Source organism: Symphalangus syndactylus, chromosome 10, assembly GCF_028878055.3.
Source record: "Symphalangus syndactylus isolate Jambi chromosome 10, NHGRI_mSymSyn1-v2.1_pri, whole genome shotgun sequence".
Classification (NCBI taxonomy): domain Eukaryota; kingdom Metazoa; phylum Chordata; class Mammalia; order Primates; family Hylobatidae; genus Symphalangus; species Symphalangus syndactylus.
The window spans coordinates 97,989,966-98,014,126 of record NC_072432.2 but is presented as its reverse complement, the minus strand read 5'-3'; the positions used below and the strand labels follow the sequence as shown (position 1 = coordinate 98,014,126).

General features: G+C 38.4%; 1 long non-coding RNA gene across 2 annotated transcripts in view; it reads right to left on the bottom strand.

Moving 5' to 3' along the window:
- LOC129491230 (uncharacterized) overlaps positions 1 to 24,115 on the bottom strand; it is a 134,060-nt gene extending 109,945 nt beyond the window's left edge. Inside the window, exons 1-2 of one of the 2 annotated variants that reach the window (XR_008660488.2) lie at positions 23,920 to 24,115; positions 2,099 to 2,206 (exon numbers count right to left, since the gene is read on the bottom strand). This is a non-coding gene — a long non-coding RNA (uncharacterized lncRNA). The remainder of the gene's footprint in view (positions 1 to 2,098; positions 2,207 to 23,919) is intronic. The other variant, XR_008660489.2, reaches the window with a different exon arrangement.
- Between the last annotated feature and the right edge of the window lie 46 nt (positions 24,116 to 24,161).

Here is a 24,161-nt window from a genome sequence, read left to right as displayed (position 1 = left end):
GATTGTCTATCCCAGCAGTCGAAACCTGAGTACTGGCAAGCCCCTCTACTGTGGGATAAGGTTCTCTGGGGTCCTAACTAAACTTGAAAGGCAATCTAGGCCACAAGGTCTGCAATTCCTGGGCAAGTCCTGGTGCTGTGCTGGGATTAAAGCCATTGGACTTGGGGTGCACATGACCTAGTGAGACACCAGCTAGGGTGACCAAGGGCTTGTGTCACCCGTCCCTGACCCTAGACAGCTCAGCTCACAGCTCTGGGAGAAACTCCTTTCTTCTGCTTGAGGAGAGGAGAAAAGAGAGTAAAGAGGACTTTGTCTTGCAGTGTGAATACCAGCTCAACCACAGCAGAGCAGGGCACCAGGCAGAGTTGGGAGGCCACTATTCCAGGCCCTAGTGAGAGGTGACAGCATGCTGGCAGCCCTCGCAGCCCTCGCTCGCTCTCAGTGCCTCCTCGGCCTCAGCGCCCATTCTGGCCGTGCTTGAGGAGCCCTTTAGCCCGCCGCTGCACCGTGGGAGCCCTTCTCTGAGCTGGCCAAGGCCGGAGCCGGCTCCCCCGGCTTGCAGGGAGGTGTGGAGGGAGAGGCGCAGGAAGGAACTGGGGCTGCATGTGGCGCTTGTGGGCCAGCGTGAGTTCCAGGTGGGTGTGGGCTTGGCAGGCCCCGCACTCCGAGCAGCCAGCCAGCCCCACCAGCCTGGGCAGTGAGGGGCTTAGCATGTGGGCCAGCAGCTGCTGTGCTCGATTTCTCACCGGGCCTTAGCTGCCTCCCCATGGGGCAGGGCTCGGGACCTGCAGCCCACCATGCCTGAGCCCCCCCACCCACTCCCGCCCCACCATGGGCTCCTGTGCAGCCCAAGCCACCCCAACGAGCGCTGCCCCCTGCTCCAGGGGGCCTAGTCCCATTGACCACCCAAGGGCTGAGGAGGGCAGGCACATGGCACGGGACTGGCAGGCAGCTCCACCTGCAGCCCTGGTGCAGGATCCACTGGGTGAAGTCAGCTGGGCTCCTGAGTCTGGTGGGGACTTGGAGAATCTTTATGTCTAGCTAAAGAATTGTAAATACACCAATCAGCACTCTGTATCTAGCTCAAGGTTTGTAAACACACCAATCAGCACCCTGTGTCTAGCTCAGGGTTTGTGAATGCACCAATCAGCACTCTGTATCTAGTTAATCTGGTGGGGACTTGGAGAACCTTTATGTCTAGCTAAGGGATTGTGAATGCACCAATCGGCACTCTGTTTCTAGCTCAAGGTTTATAAATGCACCAATCAGCACTCTGTGTCTAGCTCAGGGTTTGTAAATATACCAATCGACACTCTGTATCTAGCTAATCTAGTGGGGATGTGGAGAACTTTTATGTCTAGTTCAGGGATTGTAAACACACCAATCAGCACCCTGTCAAAATGGATCACTCAGCTCTCTGTAAAACAGACCAACCGGCTCTCTGTAAAATGGACCAATTAGCAGGTCAGCAGGATGTGGGTGGGGCCAGATAAGAGAATAAAAGCAGGCTGCCAGAGCCAGCAGTGGCAACCCACTCGGGCCCCCTTCCACAGTGTGGAAGCTTTGTTCTTTTGCTCTTTGCAATAAATCTTCCTGCTGCTCACTCTTCGAGTCCACACTGCCTTTATGAGCTGTAACACTCACCGCGAAGGTCTGCAACTTCACTCCTGAAGCCAGCGAGACCAGGAACCCACCGGGAGGAACGAACAACTCCAGATGTGCCACCTTAAGAGCTGTAACGGCTCACCATGAAGGTCTGCAGCTTCACTCCTGAGCCAGCAAGACCACGAACCTACCAGAAGGAAGAAACTCTGAACACATCCGAACATCAGAAGGAACAAATTCCGGACACGCCACATTTTTAAGAACTGTAACACTCATCGCAAGGGTCCGCGGCTTCATTCTTGAAGTCAGTGAGACCAAGAACCCACCAATTCCAGACACACTAGCTTCCAGAGGACATTTCTAGACATACTTTGGGCCAGAAGGGACCCACTGCCTTGAAGTTAAAAACCCAGTCCTGGAAGGATTCATCACCTGCTAACTAAAGTATCCTTGGGCCCTAAATAACCAACAGTGGTAGAGAGGCCATACTCACCTTGATGAGTACTGGGTCTCAACTTTGGTCAGAGTCAGCGCCATGCTGGCTTTAGTTGTGGTCCAGCATATTCCCAGCTGTGATGTTTAGGGTGAGAGACTTCTTATGCTTGAGGAAAGGAGAGAAAAGATTGAAGGAGACTTTGCCTTGCAGCATAATATCAGCTAAGCCACAGTGGAGTAGAGCACCCAGTGGGATCCTGCAGTCCTCGATTCAAGGCCTTGGCTCCTGGACAGTATTTCTGAACCTGCCCTGGGCCAGAAGGGACCCAATTCCCTGAAGGAAGAGACACAGGCCTGGCTGCATTCATCACAGGCCAACTAAAGAGCCTCTGGGATGTGAGTGAACATCAGCAGTAGCCAGGGAGTGCTCACCATGGGCCTGTGGTGGTGGTGGCTATGCAGAGAGACTTCTCTGCTTGAGGAAAGAATGGGAAGGACTTGGTCTTGCAGCTTGGGTGTCAGCTCAGTAATAGTAGAATACAGTACTAGCTAGATTCCTAAGGTTCCTGACTCCAGGTCCTAGCTCCTGAACAGCACCTGTAGGTCTACCTGGGGCCAGGGAAACTTATGTCTTGAAGAGAAAGACACAAGCCTGGCTGGATTTGCCATCTGCTTACTGCAGAGCCCATGGGCATTAAGTGAATGTAAGTGGTAGCCATGCAGTGGTCACTGTAAGTTTTGGGTGAGCCCCAGTGCTGTGATGCCTTTGAGTCTAACCTGGCACGGTCCCAGTGATGGTGGCCACAGGGGTGTTTGTATCACCCCACAACCAAGTCCATGAAGCTCATCATGGAGAGAGAGACTTTGTTTGGGAGAAAGTAAGAGAAGAGAACAAGAGTCTCTGCCTAGTAATTGAGGGATTTCTATTGGATCTTACCCAAGACCACCAAGGTGGTATCTATATGAATCTGCAAGAGCCATAGTGTTACTGGGCTTGGGGCATCCCCTAATGCAGATAGGGCAGTAGTAACCAAAGACTTAGATCACAACACCCAAATCCTTTTGAATACTTGGAAAGCTTTCTCAAGAAGGATGGGTACAAACAGGCCCAGAAGGCAAAGACTATAATAACTAACTCTTCAATGCCCAGACACCAATGAATATCCACAAACATCAAAACCATTTGGAAAAACATGACCTCACCAAATGAACTAAACAAAGCACTAGTGAATAATTTCAGAGAAACAGAGATATGTGACCTCAGACAGAGAATTCAGAATAGCCGTTTTGAGGAAACTCAATGAAATTCAAGATAACAGAGAGAAGAAATTCAGAATCCTATCAGATAACTTTAACAAAGAGATTGAAATAATTTAAAAGATTCAAGCAGAAATTCTGGAGCTGAAAAATGCAATTGACATATAGAAGAATGTATCAGAATCTCTTAACAGCAGAATTGATCAAGAAAAAGAAATGATTCATGAGCTTGAAGACAGGCTATTTGAAAATACACAGTTGAAGGAGACAAAAGAAGAAAGATTAAGAAAAATGAAGGATGCCTACAAGATCTAGAAAATAGCCTCAAAAGGGCAAATCTAAGAATTATTGGCCTTAAAAAGAAGGTAGAGGGAGAAATAAGAGTAGAAAGGTTTTTCAAAAGAATAATAAAAGAGAACTTCCTGAACCTAAAGATATCAATATTTAAGTACAAGAAGATTATAAAACATCAAGCAGATTTAACCCAAATAAGACTACCCAAAGACGTCGAATAATCAAACTCCCAAAAGCCAAAGTTAAAGAAATGATCCCAAAACAGGAAGAGAAATCAAACAAATGATATACAAAGGAGCTCCAATATGTCTAGCAGCAAACTCATCAGTGGAAAACTTACAGGCTAGTAGAGAGTGGCATGACATATTTCAAGTGCTGAAGGAAAAATATTTTATTCTAGAATAGTATATCTGGCAAAAATATCCTTCAAACATGAAGGAGAAATAAAAACAAACAAAAGGACTGGGTGCGCTGGCTCATGCCTGTAATTCCAGCACTTTGGGAGGCCGAGGTGGGTGAATCACGAGGTCAGGAGATTGAGACCATCCTGCCCAACATGGTGAAACCCCATCTCTACTAAAAATACAAAAATTAGCTGGGTGTGGTGGTGCGTGCCTGTAATCCCAGCTACTCGGGTGGCTGAGGCATGAGAATCGCTTGAACACAGCAGGCAGAAGTTGCAGTGAGCTGAGATCGTGCCACTGCACTCCAGCCTGGTGACAGAGTGAGACTCTGTCTCAAAACAAACAAACAAACAAACAAAAAAAAACAAACAAAAGCTGAGAGATTTCATCAACACCAGACCCATCCTACAAAAAAATGCTAAAGGGAGTTCTTCAATCTGAAAGAAAAGGACATTAATGAGCAATAAGAAATCATCAGAAGGTACAAAACTCACTAAATATATAGAAAAATAGAATATTATAACACCATCACTGTGATGTATAAGATACTCATATCTTGAGTAGTAAGACTAAAAGATGAACCAATCAAAAATAATAACTACAACAACTTTAAGAAACAGTACAATAAAATATAATTAGAAACAACAGTGGAATGAATTTATAGAGTTTTATTAGTTTTCTCTTTGGTTTTCTTATGCATTCATTATTAATTTGTCATTGGTTTAAAATTTGGGATTGGAGTCCAAGATGATCAATTAGAAGCAGCTGCAGTCTGTGGCACTCACAGAAAGGAATGAAAAAACAAGTGAATTCAGGATCTTCAACTGAAATATCCAGGTTCTCACATTAGAATTGACTAGGCAAACAACTCAAAGAAAAGCAGGGTGGGGTGATGGCCCACCCAGGAGTGGCACACAGCCAAAGAAACCCCCACCCCTAGCCAAGGGAAGCAATGAGTGATTGTGCAACCTGGCCCAGGAAACCACACTTCTCCAAAGAGCATTGCAACCCACTGATCAGGAGATCCCCTCATGAGCCCACACCACTAGGGCCTTGGGTCTGCTACACAGGGCTCTGTGGAGTCTTGGCAGAGCAACCACTCAGGCACACACAGAGACCCAGGAGTTTTACATTCTCCATCCCCAGGATCTCCAGCAAGGTGGAAGATCTGTCCATACATATCGCTAGGAGGGGGACTGAATCCAGGGAGCCAAGCAGCACTGTTCTGTGGGCCCCACTTCCACAGCACCTCACAAGATGAGAACCACTGGCTTGCAATTCCAGCTAGCCAATGGCAACAAGCTGAAGTCTGCCTGAGAGGTGACTGAGTTTCCAGAGAAAGGGGTGGTCACCATCTCTGAAGTTTGGTAGACTCAGCCATTCCAGCCTGCCGGTGTTGGAGAACCCAAATGGCCTGGACGAGGAAATGTCCCCCAAAATACAGCACAGTTGCTTTGCCAGATTGTGTTCAGACTGATTCCTTAAGGGGGAACCCAATCCATTCCTCCTCACTGGGCAGGACTTCTCTGTGCAGGTTTCAGCCAATCCAGCCATGGATAGAGCTCTGATCTCTCCCTGTGACAGAGCTCCCAGTGGGAAGGGGCAGCTGCCATCTCTGTGGTTCAGTAGCTGCAGCCATTCCAGGCTTTGGAGAATCCAAATGGTCTAGACAAGGAAGGGCCCCCCCGCCCCAACAACACAGGACACCTGCTCTACAAAGAAGTAGCCAGACTGCGTCTTTAAGCAGGTTCCCTGATCCCATTCCTTGTGACTTGGTGAGAACTCCTAACAGGGGTCTCCTGCCACCTCTTACAGGCATGCTTGGGCTGGCAACAGGTCGGTAACCACCTGGAACAAAGTTTCCAGATGAACGATCAGGCTGCCCTCTTTGCTGTTTACCAGGCTTCACTGGTGACATCTCCAGGTATGGGAAAAACCAAGGCAACTAGGGTCTGAAGTGGACCCCCAGAAAACCAAAGTAGTCCTATGGAAGAGTGGCCTGTTAAAACAAACAAACAAATAAACAAACAGAAAACAAAAACAACATCAACAAAAAAATACCCCACAAAAACCTTATTCAAAGGTCAGCAACCTCAAAAACTGAAGGTAGATAAGCCCACAAAGATGAGAAAGAATCAATGCAAAAATGCTGAAAACTCAGAAATCAAGAGTGCCTTTTCTCCTCCAAATGACCACAATGCCTCTCCAGCAAGGGCACAGAACTGGGCAGAGGCTGAGGTGGCTTAATTGGCAGAAGTAGATTTCAAAAAGATGGGTAATAATGAACTTCACCGAGCTAAAGGAGCAAGTTGTAACCCAATGCAAACTGATTTCTTTGAGCAGTGGTTTGTAAATCCCTTTAAAGAGGTCCTTCACATCCCTTGTTAGCTGTATTTCTAGTTATTTTATTTTTTTGTGGCAGTTGTGAATGGAAGTTCATTCATGATTTGGCTCTTTGACTGTTTTTGGTGCATAGGAATACTAGCAATTTTTGCACATTGATTTTGTATCCTGAGACTTTGCTGAAGTTGCTTATCAGTTTAAGGACCAGTTTAAGGTCCTGTCAGGGATGCAGATCCTCAGGAAGACTAGCTAATGGATGCTGGACTTAATACCTAGGTGATGGGATGATCTGTGTAGCAAACCACCATGGCACATGTTTACCTATGTAACAAACCCCACACATCCTGCAAATGTATCCCTGAACTTAAAAGTTGAGGGGAAACAATTGGGTTATAAGATATTATTTGCAAGCATCATAGTAACTTCTAGTCAAAAGACATACAACGGATACACAGAAAATGTAAAGCAAGAAATTAAAACAGGCCATCAGAGAAAATCACCTTCACTAAAAAGAAGACAGGAAGAAAGAAGGAAGACAAGACCACAAAACATCCAGAAAACAAATAACAAAGTGGCAGAAATAAGTTCCTACTTACCAATAAGAACGTTGAAGGTAAATGGACTAAACTCTCCAATCAAAAGACAGAGTTCCTGAATGGATTCTTTTAAAAGCAAGACCTAACAATCTGTTGCCTACAAGAAACACATTTTACCTATAAAGACACACATAGACTAAAACATAAAGGGATGGAAAAAGATATTTCATGCCAGTGGAAACCAAAACAGAACAGGAATAGCTACACCTATATCAGAGAAAATAGGTTTCAGGAGAAAAACTGTAAAAAGTGACAAAGAAGGTTATAATATAATGATAAAGAGGTCAATTTAGAAAGATTATATACAATTGTAACTATATATGCATCCAACACTAAAGCACCCAGACATAGAAAGCAAATACTATTTGAGCTAAAGAGAGAGATCGACCCCAGTACAATAGTAGCTGGAGACTTCAACACCCCACTTTCAGCATTGGACAGATTGTCAAGACAGAAAATCAACAAAGAAGCATCAGACTTAATTTGCATTATAGACCAAAGAGACCTATTAGATAGTTACAGAACATTTCATCCATTACTACAGAATACACATACTTTTCCTCAGAACATGAGTCATTCTCAAGGAGAGACCATATGTTAAACCACAAAACAGGTCTTTAAAATTAAAAAAAAAAAAGAAATTATATTAAATACCTTCTTTGACCACAATGGAATGAAACTAGAAATCAATAAGAAGGAATTTTGGAAGCTATATACTGCATGGAAATTAAACAATATGCTCCTGGATGACCAGTGGTTAATGAAGAAATTGAAAATAAAATTTAAAAATTTCTTGAAACGATAGACTGGATTAAGAAAATGTGGCACATATACACCATGGAATACTATGCAGCCATAAAAAATGATGAGTTCATGTCCTTTGTAGGGACATGGATGAAACTGGAAAACATCATTCTCAGTAAACTATCACAAGGACAAAAAACCAAACACCGCATGTTCTCACTCATAGGTGGGAATTGAACAAGAACTCATGGACACAGGAAGGGGAACATCACACTCCGGGGACTGTTGTGGGGTTGGGGGAGGGGGGAGGGACAGCATTAGGAGATATACCTAATGCTAAATGACGAGTTAATGGGTGCAGGAAATCAACATGGCACATGGATACATATGTAACAAACCTGCACATTGTGCACATGTACCCTAAAACCTAAAGTATAATATAAAAAAAAAACTAAAAAAAAAAAAATTTCCTGAAACAAATGAAAATGGAAGCACAACATAGCAAAACCTATGAGATACAGTGAAAGCAATACTAAGAGGACCGTTTATAGCAATAAGTGCCTATATCAAAAAAGTAGAAAACTCAAATAAACAACTATAAATCATAACAAAGACTTAAAAAAGTAAGCAAACCTAACTTAAAATTAGTAGGAAAAAAAGAAAAATATCAGAGCAAAAATAAATGAAATTGAAATTTTTAGAAAATACAACAGATCAAATAAACAAAAAATTGTTTTTGTAAAAAGATAAAATTGACAAACTGTTATCCAGACTAATATAAAAAGAAAGACTCAATCAAATAAAACCAGAGATGAAAAAGGAGACATTACAACCAATACTGCAAAAATTCAAAGGCTCATTAGAGATTACTATGAGCACCCTCTAATGCTCATAATATATTACAATTATTATAGTGCAATATGTTGGAAAACCTAGAATAAATGGGTAAATTCCTAGACACATACAACCTACCAAGATTGAACCAGGAAGAAATTCAAAATGTGAACAGACCAATAACAAGTAATGAGATCAAAGCCATAATAAAATATTCCCCAGCAAAGAAAAGCTCATGAACTGATGGCTTCACTGCTGAATTTTGCTAAAGTTTAAAAAAGAACTAATACCAATCCTACTCATATGATTCTGAAAAATAGAGAAGAGAATACTTCCAAACTCATTCTACAAAGGCAGTATTATCCTGATACCAAAACCAAACTAAGACACACCAAAAAGAGAAAACTACAGGCCAATATCCCTGATGAACCTTGATGCAAACATCTTCAACAAAATACTAGCAAACCAAAAAACAACACATTAAAAGTTAATTCAACACAACCAACTAGAATTTATCCCAGGAATGCAAGGATGGTTCAATATAGACAAGTCAATCAATGTGATACATCATATCAACCGAATAAAGCACAAAGACCATATGAGCACTTGATAAAATTCAACATCCTCTTCTCATGATAAAAATTGTTTAAAAAACTGGGTATAGAAGGAACATACCTCAACACAGTAAAAGCCATATACAACAGACCTATAACTAGTATCATACTGAATGAGGAAAAACCGAAAGACTTTCTTCTAAGATCTAGAGCAAGACAAGGATGCCCACTTTTACATCTGTTATCCAACACAGCACTGAAAGTCTTAGCTGGAGCGATCAGATAAGAGAAAGAAATAAAGAGCATCCAAATTGAAAAGGAAGAAGTAAAATTATCCTTGTTTGTAGATGATATAATCTTATATTTGAAAAAAACCTAAAGAGTCCACAAGAAAACTGTTAGATCTCATAAACAAATTTAGTAAAATTCTAGGATATAAAATCAATATATAAAAATCCGCAGCATTTCTATATGCCAACAGTGAACAATCTGAAAAAGAAATCAATAAATTCCATTTACCATAGCTATAAATGAAATTAAATACCTAGGAAGTAACTTAACCAAAGAAGTAAAAGATCTCTATAATGAAAACTACAAAATATTTATTGAAGAAAGTGAAGAGGAGACAAAAGATGGAAAGGTATTCCATACTCATGAACTAAAAGAGTCAATATATTGTTAAAATGTCCATACTCCCCAAAGCAATCTACAGATCTAATGCAACCCTTATCAAGATACCAATAACATTTTTCACAGAAATAGAAAAAGAATCATCCAAAAATTTATATGAAACCAAAAAAGACCCAGAATAGCCAAAGCTGTCCTGAGCAAAATGAACAAAACTAGAAAAATCACATTGCCTGATTTCAAATTGTAACAGAGCTATAATAACCAAAACAGCATGGTACTGACATAAAACAGACACATAGACCAATGAAACAGAAAATAATCCACATACTTACAGTGAACTCACTTTCAAAAAAGGTGCCAAGAATGTACACTGGAGAAAAGACAGTCTTTTCAATAAATGGTGCCAGAAAACTGAGTATCTTTATGCAGAATAATGAAACCAGACCCCTATCTCTCACCATATACAAAAATCAAATTAAAATCAATTAGAGACTTAAATCTAAGACGTCAAACTATGAAACTCCTACAAGACAACATTGGGGAAGCTCTCCAGGACATTGTTCTGGGCAAAAATTTCTTGAGGAATACCCCGCAAGCACAGGAAACCAAGGCAAAAATGAACAAATGGGATCACATCAAGTTATAAAGCTTCTGCACACCAAAGGAAACAATTAACAAAGTGAAGAGATAACCCACAGAATAAGAGAAAATATTTGCAAATTATTTATCTGATAAGGGATTAATAACCAGAATATATAAGGAGCTCAAACAACATCTATAGGAAAACATCTAATACTGCAATTTAAAAATGGGCAAAAGGAGATCATGGCAGATGGGAGGCAAAACTAAATTGTAGGTCCACTCAGATGAACAGAGGAGCATGTGGATTCTCACATTGTGAACTCTTACTCCAGAACCACTGCACAAGTAAGTCAGGAAAGCTGAGGGAATCCACATATCCACTGAAGAAAACGGATTGCTCCTGCAGGACCCAGGATACACTCCAAATGCTATGCTGGTATCCATAGCTGAGAGACCCACAGATGGTTCACATCACAGGACTCTGTGCAGACAACCCCCAGTACCAACCTGGAGCCTGGTAAACCTGCTGGGTGGCCAGATTTAAAAGAGAGATAAACTAATCACTACAGCTTGGCTCTCAGGAAGCCATATCCCTAGGAAAATGGGCAGAGTACTACATCAACGGAACACCGTGTGGGACAAAAGAATTTGAACAATAGCCTTGAGCCCTAGACATTCCCTCTGACAGAGCCCACCCAAATAAGAAGGAACAGAAAACCAACTCTGGCAATATGACAAAACAAGGCTCATTAACACCCCCCAAAAAATCACACTAGCTCACTGGCAACAGAACCAAACCAAGAAAAAAATCCCTGATTTACCTGAAAAAGAATTGAGAAGGGCAGTTATTAAGCTAATCAAGGAGGCACCAGAGAAAGACAAAGCCCAATTTAAGGAAGTTGAAAAAAATGATACAAGAAATGAAGGGAGAAATCTTCAATGAAATAAATAACATAGATAAAAAGCAATCAAAACTTCAGGAAAAAATGGATGCACTTATTGCAATGCAAAATGCTCTGGAAAGCCTCAGTAATAGAATCAAACAAGCAGAAGAAAGAGCTTCAGAACTCAAAAACAAAGTTTTCAAATTAACCCAATCCAACAAAGACAAAGGAAAAAAATAAGAAAATACCAACAAAGCCTCCAAGAAGTCTAGCATTATGTTAAACAACCAAACCTAATAAGAATGATCATTCTTAGGAAGAAGAGAAATATTCCTGAGGAAGAAGAGAAATCTAAAAGTTTGGAAAACATATTTGGGGAAATAATCAAGAAAAACTTCCCTGGCCTTGCTAGAGATCTAGACATCTAACTACAAAAAAAAAAAAAAATCATGAAGAAATGGCAAAAAAAAAAAAAAAAAAGAAGCTCAAAGAACACCTGGAAAATTCACCGCAAAAAGATCATTGCCTGCGCACATTGTCGTCAGGTTATCTAAAGTTGAGACAAAGGAAAGAATCTTAAGAGCTGTGAGGCAAAAGCACTGGAAAACCTATCAGATTAACAGCAGATTTCTCAGCAGAAATCCTACAAGCCAGAAAGGAATGGGGCACAATCAGCCTCCTTAAACAAAACAATTATCAGCCAAGAATTTTGTATCCAGTGACACTAAGCTTCATTAATGAAGAAAAGATACAGTCTTTTTCAGACAAGTGCTGAAAGAATTCACCACTACCAAGCCAGCACTACAAGAACTGCTAAAAGGAGCTCTAAATCTTGAAACAAATCCTCGAAACAAATCAAAACAGAGCCTTTTTAAAGCAAAAATCTCACAGAAAACATTAAAAAATACAATAAATGAATTCCAATAAATGGAATAGTACCTTCCATCTCAATACTAACATTGAATGTAAATGGCATAAATGCTCCACTTAAAAAATACAGAATTGGGCTGGGCGCAGTGGCTCACACCTGTAATCCCAGCACTTTGGGAGGCTGAGGTGGGCAGATCACGAGGTCAGGAGATTGAGACCATCCTGGCTAACATGGTGAAACCCCATCTCTACTAAAAATACAAAAAATTAGCTGGGCGTGGTGGCCGGCGCCTGTAGTCCCAGCTACTTGGGAGGCTGAGGCAGCAGAATGGTGTGAACCCAGGAGGCGGAGCTTGCAGTGAGCCGAGATCGTGCCACTGCACTCCAGCCTGGGCAACAGAGCGAGACTCTGTCTCAAAAAAAAAAAAAAAAAAAATACAAAATTGCAGAATGGATAAGAATTCACCAACCAAATATCTACTGCCTTCGAGAGACTCACCTAACACAAAGGACTCACATACACTTAAGGTAAAGGGGTGGAAAAAGATATTCCATGCGAATGGACATAAAAAATGAGCAGGAGTAGCTATTCTTATATCAGACAAAACAAACTTTAAAGCAACAGCAGTTAAAGACAAAGAGGGACATTATGTAATGGTAAAAGGCCTTGTTCAACAGGAAAATATCACAATCCTAAATATATATGCACCTAACACTGGAGCTCCAAAATTTATAAAACAATTACTACTAGACCTAAGAAATGAGATAGACAGCAACACAGTAATAGTGGGGAACTTCAATACTCCACTGACAGCACTAGACAGGTCATCAAAACAGAAAGTCAAAAAAGAAACAATGGACTTAAACTATACCCTAGTACAAATGGACTTAACAGATATTTACACAACATTCTAACCAAAAACCATAGAATATACATTCTATTCATCAGTACATGGAACTTTCTCCAAGATAGACCATATGATAGGCCACAAAGTGAGCCTCAATAAATTTAAGAAAATTAAAATTATATCCAGCACTCTCTCAGACCATAGTGGAAGAAAACTGCAAATCAGCTCCAAAAGGAACCTTCAAAACCATGCAAATACATTGAAATTAAATAAACTGCTCCTAAATGATCACTGGATCAAAAATGAAATCAAGATGGAAATTTAAAAATTCTTTGATCTGACTGAATGACAATGGTAACACAACCCATCAAAACCTCTGGGATACAGCAAAGGCGGTCCTAAGAGGAAAGTTCATAGCCCTAAATGCCTTCAAGAGACACAAAAAGTCTGAAAGAGCACAAATAGACAATCTAAAGTTACACCTCAAGAAACTAGAGAAACAAGAACAAATCAAATCCAAACCCAGCAGAAGAAAGGAAATAACACACAGATTAGAGCAGAACTAAATGAAATTGAAACAAAAAAATTACAAAAGATAAGTAAAACAAGAAGCTGATGCTTGGAAAAGATAAATAAAACTGATGGACCATTAGCAAGATTAACCAAGAAAAGAAGAGAGAAACTCCAAATAAGCTCAATAAGAAATGAAACAGGAGATATTACAACTGACACTACTGAAGTACAAAAGATCATTCAAGGCTACTATGGACACCTTTACACACATAAACTAGAAAACCTAAAGGAGATGGATAAGTTGCTGGAAAGATTCAACCCTCTTAGCTTGAATCAGGAAGAATTAGATACTCTGAACAGACCAATAACAAGCACGGAGATTGAAACAGTAATTTTAAAACTACCAACAAAAAGAGTCCAGGACCAGACAGACTCACGGCTGAATTCTATCAGACATTCAAAGAAGAACTGGTACCAATCCTATTGACACTATTCCATAAGATAAAGAGGGAATCCTCCCTAAATCATTCTATGAAGCCAGTATTATCCCAATACCAAAACCAGGAAAGGACTTAACCAAAAAAAGAAAACTATAGCCCAATATCCCTGATGAACATAGATGCAAACATCCTTAATAAAATACTAGCTAACCAAATCCAACAACATACCAAAAAGATAATCCACAATGATCAAATAGGTTCCATACCAGGGATGCAGAGCTGGTTTAACACATGCAAGCTAATAAATGTGATATACCACATAAGCAGAGTTAAAAACAAAAATCACATGAACATCTCAATAAGTGCAGAAAAAGCATCCAACAAAATCTACCACCCTTTTATGATTAAAACTCAGCAAAATCAGCATATTAAGGGACATATCTCAATGTAATAAAAGCCATCTATGACAAACCCACAGGTAACACAATACCAAATGGGAAAAAGTTGAAAGCATTCCCTCTGGGAACTGGAATAGGACAAGGATGCCCACTCTCACCACTTCTATTCAACATAGTACTGGAAGTCCTAGCCAGAGCCATCAGACAAGAGAAAGAAAAGGCACCCAAATCAATAAAGAGGAAGTCAAACTGTCGCTGTTTACTGATGATATGATTGTATACCTAGAAACCCTAAAGACTCCTCCAAAAAGCTCCTAGAGCTGATTAAAAAAAAATTCAGCAAAGTTTTTGGATATAAAATTAACATACACAAATTAGTAGCTCTCTTATACGCAAATGGTGATCAAGTGGAGAATGAAATCAAGAACTCAACCAGTTTTATAATGGCTACAAAAAATAAAATACTTAGGAATATACCTAACCTTGGAGGTGAAAGACCTCTGCAAGGAAAACTACAAGACACTGCTGAAAGAAATCATAGATGACACAAACAAATGCAAATACATTCCATGTTCATGGATGGGTAGAATCAATATTGTGAAAATGACCATACTGCCAAAAGCAATCCACAAATTCAACACAATTCCCACAAAAATACCACCATCATTCTTCACAGAACTAGAAAAAATAATCCTAAAATTCATGTGGAAACAAAAAAGAGCCTGTATTGTCAAAGTAAGACTAAGCATAAAGAACAAATCTGGAAGGATCACAGTACCCGACTTCAAACTATACCATAAGGCCATGTCACCAAAACAGCATGGTACTGGTATAAAAATAGGAACACAGACCAATGGAATAGAATGGAGAATGCACAAACAAAGCGAAATACTTACAGCTAACTGATATTTGACAAAGCAAACAAAAACAAAGTGGGGAAAGAACACCTTATTCAACACATGGTGCTGGGATAATTGGCAAGCCACATGTAGAAGAATGAAACTGGATCATCTCTCACCTTTTGCAAAAAATCAACTCAAGATGGATCACAGACTTAAATCTAAGACATAAAACTATAAACATTGTAGAAGATAACATCAGAAAAACCCTTCTAGACCTTGGCTTAGGCAAGGATTTAATGACCAAGATCCCAAAAGCAAATGCAATAAAAACAAACATAAATAGCTGGGACTTAATTAAACTAAAGAGCTTTTGCATGGCAAAAGAAACCATCAGCAGAGTAACAGACAACTCACAGATGGGGAGAAAATCTTCACAATCTATATGTCCAACAAAGGACTAATATCCAGAATCTACAATGAACTCAAATTAGCAAGAAAAAAAAAATATCATCAAAAAGTGGGCTAAGGACATGAATAGACAATTCTCAAAAGAAGATTTACAAACGACCAACAAACACAAAAAAATGCTCAACATCACTAATGATCACGGAACTGCAAATCAAAACCACAATGCGACACCACCTTACTCTTGCAAGAATGGCCATAATAAAAAAATAATAGATGTTGGCTTGGATGCAGTCAACAGGAAACACTTCTACACTGCTGGTGGGAATGTAAACTAGCACAAAATCACTATGGAAAACAATGTGGAGATTCCTTAAAAAACTAAAAGTAGAACTACTACAAAAGCAATCCCACTACTGGGTATCTACCCAGAGGAAAATAAGTCATTATACGAAAAAGATATTTGCATATGCATGTTTACAGCAGCACAATTCACAATTGCAAAAATGTGAAACCAACCCAAATGCCTATCAATCAATGAGTGGGTGAAGAAACTGTGGTGTGTATATATATATATATATATATATATACACACACACACATATATACGTATATACGTGTAAATATATGTGTATGTATATACACACATATATACATACACATATATATATGATGAAATACTACTCAGTCATAAAAGGAATGAATTAATGACATTCACAGCAACCTGGATGAGACTGGAGAATATTATTCTAAGTGAAGTGACTCAGAAATGGAAAAGCAAACATTGTATGTTCTCACTGATAAGTGGGAGCTAAGCTATGAGGATGCAAAAGGCATAAAAATGACACAATGGACTTTGGGGACTCAGAGGAAAAAGGTGGCAAGGGGATGAGGGATAAAAGATTACAAATTGCGTGTAGTGTATTCTTTTTGGGTGATGGGTGAACCAAAATCTCACAAATCACCACTAAAGAACTTACTCATGTAACCAAACACCACGTGTTCCCCAATAAACTATGAAAATAAAAAATTAAAAATTAAATAAAATTAACAAAATTTAAAAAATAAATAAATAAGATGGGCAAAAGATCTGAATAGACACTTCTCAAACGACATACAAATGGCAAACAGGTATATGGAAATGTGCTCAACATCACTGATTATCAGAGAAATGCAAATCAAAAGTACAATGATATATCATCTCACCTCAGGTAAAAATGCTTTTATCCAAAAGACAGACAATAACAAATGCTGGTGAGGATGTGGAGAAAAGGGAACCCTTATACATTGTTGGAGGCAATGTAAATTAATACAACTACTATGAAGAACAGTTTAGAGATTCCTCAAAAAACTAAAAATAGAGTTACCATATGATCCGCAATCCCACTGCTAGGTATATACCCCAAAGAAAGGAAATCAGTATATTTAAGAGATATCTCACTCTCATGTTTGTTGCAGCACTATTCACAATAGCCAAGATTTAGAAGCAAACTAAGTGTCCATCAACAGATGAAGGGATATAGAAAATGAGAAACATATACAAAATGGAGTACTATTCAGCCATAAAAATAATGAGATCCTGTCTTTTGCAACAATATGGATGGTACTGGAAGCCAATATGTTAAGTGAAATTCGCCAAGCACAGAAAGACAAACTTCTCATTTTCTCACGTATTCAAAGGAGCTAAAAATTAAAAACAATTGACTCATGGAGATACAGAGTAGAAAGATGGTTACCAGGGTCTGGGAAGGGTAGTGGAGTGGGGAGAAATGGGGATGATTAATGGACACAAAAATATAGGTAGGTAGAATATCTACTCTTTGATAGCATAATATGGTGATCACAGTCCATAGTAATTTATTGTACATTTAAAAATAACTTAAAAAGTATGATTGAATTTCTTGCTTGTAACACAAAAGATCAATACTTGAGGTGATGGATACTCCACTTATCCTATTATTATTATGCACTGGATGTCTGTATCAAAATATCTCATGTACCCCATGAATATATATATCTATTATGTACCCACAAAAATTAAAGATTAAAAAAAAAAGAACTAATGGAAGCCAGGGGCAAATGGAATGACATATGGAGAGTGCTGAAAAAAAAAAACTGTCACCAAGAATTTTATGTCCATCAAAACTTTCCTTCAAAAATGAAGGAAAAATTAAGACATTCCAAAATAAGCAAAACCTGAATTTATTGTAAGCAGATCAGCCATAAAAAAATACTAAAGGGAATTCTTCAGGCTGATAAAAAAGATACCAAACAGTAACTTAAATCCAAATGTTTAAAGAAAAATTAACACCAATCCTTCACAAACCCTTCAAAACATTAAAAGAACAGAAACACTTGGTAACTCATTTTATGAGGTGAGCATTATCTTGATACCAAACCAAAGACATCACAAGAAAATAAAACTGCACACCGATAATCTTTATGAATATAAATATAAAATTTCACAACAGACTCAGTCCAAAAAAATTCCTTAAGCTGATATACTTCAGCAAAGTCTTAGGATGCAAAATCAATGTGAAAAAATCACAAGCATTCCTATATACCTATAATAGAAAAGCAGAGAGCCAAATCATGAGTGAACTCCCATTCACAATTGCTAGGAAGAAAATAAAATACCTAGGAATACAACTTACAAGAGACGTGAAGGACCTCTTCAAGGAGAACTTCAATCCACTGCTCAAGGAAATAAGAGAGGACACAAACAAATGAGAAAACAATCCACGCTCATGGATAGGAAGAATATCATGAAAATGGCCATACCCCCCCAAAGTAATTTATAGATTCAATGCTATCCCCATCAAGCTACCATTGACTTTCTTCACAGAACCAGAAAAAAACTACTTTAAGTTTCATATGGAACCAAAAAAAGAGCCCATATAGCCAAGACAATCCTAAGCAAAAAGAACAAATCTGGAGGCATCATGCTACCTGACATCAAACTATACTACAAGGCTACAGGAACCAAAACAGCATGGTACTGGTAGCGAAACAGATATATAGACCAATGGAACAGAACAGAGACCTCAGAAATAACACCACACATCTACAACCACCTGATCTTCAACAAACCTGACAAAAACAAGCAATGGGGAAAGGATTCCCTATTTAATAAATGGTGCTGGGAAAACTGGCTTGCCATATGTAGAAAACAGAAACTGGACCCCTTCCTTACACCTTCTACAAAAATTAACATGAGATGGATTAAAGACTTAAACATAAAACCTAAAACCATAAAAACCCTAGAAGAAAACCTAGGCAGTACCATTCAGGACATAGGCATGGGAAAAGGCCCATGACTAGAACACCAAAAGCAATTGCAACAAAAGCCAAAATTGACAAATGGGATCTAATTAAACTAAAGAGTTTCTGCTCAGCAAAAGAAACCATCATCAGAGTGAACAGGTAACCTACAGAATGGGAGAAAATTTTTACAATCTATCCATCTGACAAAGGTCTAATATCCAGAATCTACAAGGAACTTAAACAAATTTACAAGAAGAAAACAACCCCATCAAAAAGTGGGCAAGAGATATGAACAGACACTTCCCAAAAAAAGACATTTATGTGGCCAACAAACATATGAAAAAAAGGTCATTATCACTGGTCATTAGAGAAATGCAAATCAAGAACATAATGAGATACCATCTCATACCAGTTAGAATGGCGATCATTAAAAAGTCTGGAAACAATAGATCCTGGTGAGGATGTGGAGAAACAGGAGCGCTTTTACACTGTTGGTAGGAGTGTAAATTACTTCAACCATTGTGGAAGTAAGTGTGGCAATTCCTCAAGGATCTAGAATCAAATACCATTTGGCCCAGCAATCCCATTACTGGGTATATACCCAAAGGATTATAAATCATTCTACTATAAAGACACATGAACACATATGTTTATTGCAGCACTATTAACAATAGCAAAGACTTGGAGCCAACCCAAATGCCCATCAATGACAGACTAGATAAAGAAAATGTGGCACATATACAACATGGAATACTATGCAGCCATTAACAAGAAGGAGTTCATGTCCTTTGCAGGGACATGGATGAACCTGGAAACCACCATCGTCAGCAAATTAACACAGGAACAGAAAACCAAATACCGCATGTTCTCACTCATAAGTGGGAGTTGAACACAGGGAAGGGAACATCACACACCAGAGCCTGTAGCGGGTTGAGGGGAAAGGGGAGGGAGAACATTAGGACAAAAACCTAATGCATGTGGGCTTAAAACATAGATGATGGGTTGATAGGTGCAGCAAACCACCATGGCACATGTATACCTGTGTAACAAACCTGCACATTCAGCACATGTATCCCAGAATTTAAAGTAAAATTTTTTAAAAAAGAGAAACCAATTTTTCTTATTTTTATCATACTTTAAGTTTTAAGGTACATGTGCACAATGTGCAGGTTAGTTACATATGTATACATGTGCCATGTTGGTGTGCTGCACCTATTAACTCATCATTTAACATTAGGTATATCTCCTAATGCTATCCCTCCCCACTCCCCCCACCCCACAACAGGCCCCAGTGTGTGATGTTCCCCTTCCTGTGTCCATGAGTTCTCATTGTTCAATTCCCACCTATGAGTGAGAACACACAGTGTTTGGTTTTTTGTCCTTGCAATAGTTTGCTGAGAATGATGCCTTCCAGCTTCATCCATGTCCATACAAAGGATATGAACTCATCACTTTTTATGACTGCATACTATTCCATGGTGTATATGTGCCACATTTTCTTAATCCAGTCTATCATTGATGAACATTTGGGTTGGTTCCAAGTCTTTGCTATTGTGAATAGTGCCGCAATAAACATACGTGTGCATGTGTCTTTATAGCAGCATGATTTATAATCCTTTGGGTATATACCCAGTAATGGGATGGCTGGGTCAAATGGTATTTCTAGTTCTAGATCCCTGAGGAATCGCCACACTGACTTCCACAATGGTTGAACTAGTTTACAGTCCCACCAACAGTGTAAAAGTGTTCCTATTTCTCCACATCCTCTCCAGCACCTGTTGTTTCCTGACTTTTTAATGATGGCCATTCTAACTGGTGTGAGATGGTATCTCGTTGTGTTTTTGATTTGCATTTAAGAGAAACCAATTTTTCTACAAATTAATTTGACTGCCATTTTGTTCCTACCAAGAACTTGATGGGAATCAGAGTTTCCCGTATATTTATAAACCATATATTTACTTTAGAAAAATAAGTCATATTGTCTTAGTCTGTTAAAAAATTTCTCAACAGAATACTAGCAATCCAAATCCAACAAAATATAAAATTACATCATTATTAAATGAGATTTATGTCAGAAACAGAAAATTGACTCAACATACGAAAATCAAATAATTAATTTGATTATTAAATTGACTCAACATAGGAAAATCAAATAATACAACTGAATCTGATAAAAGGACATCTGGAAATAACCGACAGCGAATGCCATAGTTAACGTTGAAAAACTAAAATTTTTTCCCTTAAGATTAGGAACAACACAAGGATGTCCAACTCTTGCCAATTCCACTTAACATTGTACTTGAAGATCTAACCAGGCATCTAAATTAGAAAGGAAAAACTGAAAATATCTTTATTCACAGATAACACAAAGTTATATATATATAAACTCTTTAAAATCAATTTTAAAAATAGAGCTAATAGTGATTTCAGCAAGGTTGCAAGATATACATAGAAGTCAATATAAATGGCCCTATTAAAAATCAGTTGTATTTCTACACACTAACAATGAACAATCCAAACATAAAGAAAATCAATTTTATTTACAGTAGCATCAAAAGAATAAAATGCTTAGGAATAAATTTAACCATATAAGTGCAAGACCTGCACAATGGAAAGTACAAAATATTGTTGAAAGAAATTAAAGATGACCTAAATAAATAGTAAAATTTTCTGTGTTCGTGGATCAGGAAACTTAATATGGCAATTCTCCCCCAAGTTTATCCACAGACTTAATGCAATAGCTATCAAAATTCTAGTGGACTTTTGCACAAAAAATAGTAGTGCTGATCATAAAATTTATATGAAAATACAAGATAATGTTAAAAGAGAAACAAAAGTGGAGGATTCACACTTTCCAATTTCAAAACATACTACACAGCTGCAGTAATCAAGATGGTGTGGCTAGCACAAGGATAGACATATAGATCAAAGGAATAGAATTTGGAGTCCAGTAATAAATCATATATCTATGGTGAGTTGATTTTCAACAAGGGTTTCAAGACTACTCAATGGGAAACAATAGTCTTTTCAACAAATGTTGCTACGGCAATTGGATATTCACATGCAACAGAATGAAATTGGGCCCCTAACTCCCACCAAATACAAAAACAATTCAAAATAATTCAAATACCTCAGCGTAAGAGCTCAAACTATAAAGCTATTACAGGATTACATAGGTGTAAATCTTCATGGCCTTGGATTGGGCATTGGTTTCTTAAATGACACCAAATGGGCAAGCTACAAAAAAATATACAGATAAATTTGACTTCATCAAAATTAAAACCTTTTGTGCTTCAAAGGACACCATTTAAAAATGTAAAGACAACCATAGAATGGAGAAAATAGATGCAAATCATATCTGGTTAGGGTCTAGTATCTAGCTAATACAAAGAGCTCTGACAACTCAACAATAAAAAGACATTAACTCCATTTTAAAATGGGCAAAAGATTTAAATAGACATTTCTCTAAAGAAGGCATACAAATGTCCTATAAGGACATGAAGAGATTCTCAACATCACTAGCCATCAGGGAAATCCAAATGTAAATCACAATGAGATCCCACTTTATACCTATTATAATAGCTATAATCAGAAGGGAAAAAAAAGACAAGAAGTTTGGAAAAAGATGTGGAGAAATGGTAATTCTCATACATTGCTGGTGGGAATGTAAAATTGTGCAGTCACTTTGAAAAACAGCTTGGCATTTCCTCAAAAAGTTAAACATAGGGTTACCATATGATTCCACACCTAGGAACCTACCCAAAAGAACTGGAAACATATTTCTACAAAAATGTACACACAAATGCTCACAGAAACATTTAAACATTTAACAGCTAAAAGGTGAAAACAATCTAAATGTCCATTAACTGACAATGAATACAATGTGGTATATCCATGTGAAATTATTCAGCCGTAAAAAAAATACTGATACATGCTATAACACTCATAAACCTTAAAAACATTCGGCTAAATTAAAGCCAGACACAAAAGCCACATATTATATGATAGCATTTATACGAAATCTCCAGAACAGACAAATCCATAAATACAGAAAAGTAGAGTAGCTGCTAAGGGCTGGGGGAAAGGAGCAACAGGGAGAGACTGCTAATGAGTGTTTCACGGGGGTGATGAAAATATTTTGGAATTAGATAATGGTGAGACTTGCATAATTTTATAAATATACTGAAAACCATTTAATTGTTTACTCTAAAATGGTGACTTTAATGGTAAGTGAATTACATATTAATACGTTTTTAATAAGACCTTACAGAAACCAATAGTGAAAATGTATCATAAATCTGGGAATGAAACTCTAACCTATGTGCCTGGAGGATGGAGAGAGAGATTGATAAAACTGAGTTTTGGCAAATGTGAGGAAAAGGTGTTTCACTTTTTTGAATGTTGTATATTCCTTGCTGGTATTAACTGGCACATTTATTTGAGTAAGAAATTTAGCAGTTTGCATTAAAAAAAGATAAAGCACATACCCTAAGATCCAGGATTTTCACTTGTAGAAATCTAATATCAATGTGTGGCTGGCATAGTTGGCACTCAGTGATTTTCTCTATTATAAAGGTGATAACCATAAGGGGAGATAATAAATTAGGCAGTAAATTCCTGCAGCCAAACTCAGCTCTCACTTCTTCTTTTTCTAAAAATAAGACAGTATTCATAGTATAATGTACTATGACCATGAAATTTCTGTTCTTTTAATCTTTTCAAGCTGCATAAATGGGAAAGTGAAATTCTTCCCTAAAATATAGGGTCTTTTTTCTAGGGATACTGAGCATATACTAGCAGAACAGTTAAAGATTTCATGTAGAGTTCCAGCCTCTTTTTGGGGTGGGGGTAGGATGGGGAAAAGACAGAAAGCTTGAACCTCACCCAAACACCATGCAGCTACAAAAAAAGCCAAGAAATATTCAGAGTTACTTATGTATAAAGCTTCATGAAAATGAGCAGTGACTATGCATTGATTGATAAAATCAATTACTACTGAAAGAAGTTCCTAAGTGAACCTGTATATTTTTTTCTTTAACTCTTTCTCTGAATGGTGATATCTCTTTAAATATGGCATTGCTATTATTTGTAAACACTGTCCTTTGTTCAGATAGAATTCTATCCATTCCTCTAACACGTGGAAAACCATGTTAATCTACTTTTCTAATTAACCATACCCAAGCCTTTCAGTCTCTGAAGACATAATCTGAAGTCCACTTGTCCAAATTGCAGGCAGAACACCAAACAAGGAGAAATAGCTTCAGAAATCTACTCCATTATCCAAAAGGTAACAAATGACAACTAAACTTCCAGGATGCTCATTGCATCACCACTCCTCTACAGCTGGTTCCATGGAAGCATGGAGTTTCCACCAACATACCAGCTACCACCCACAGGGCCGCATCCTCCTACCTACCCA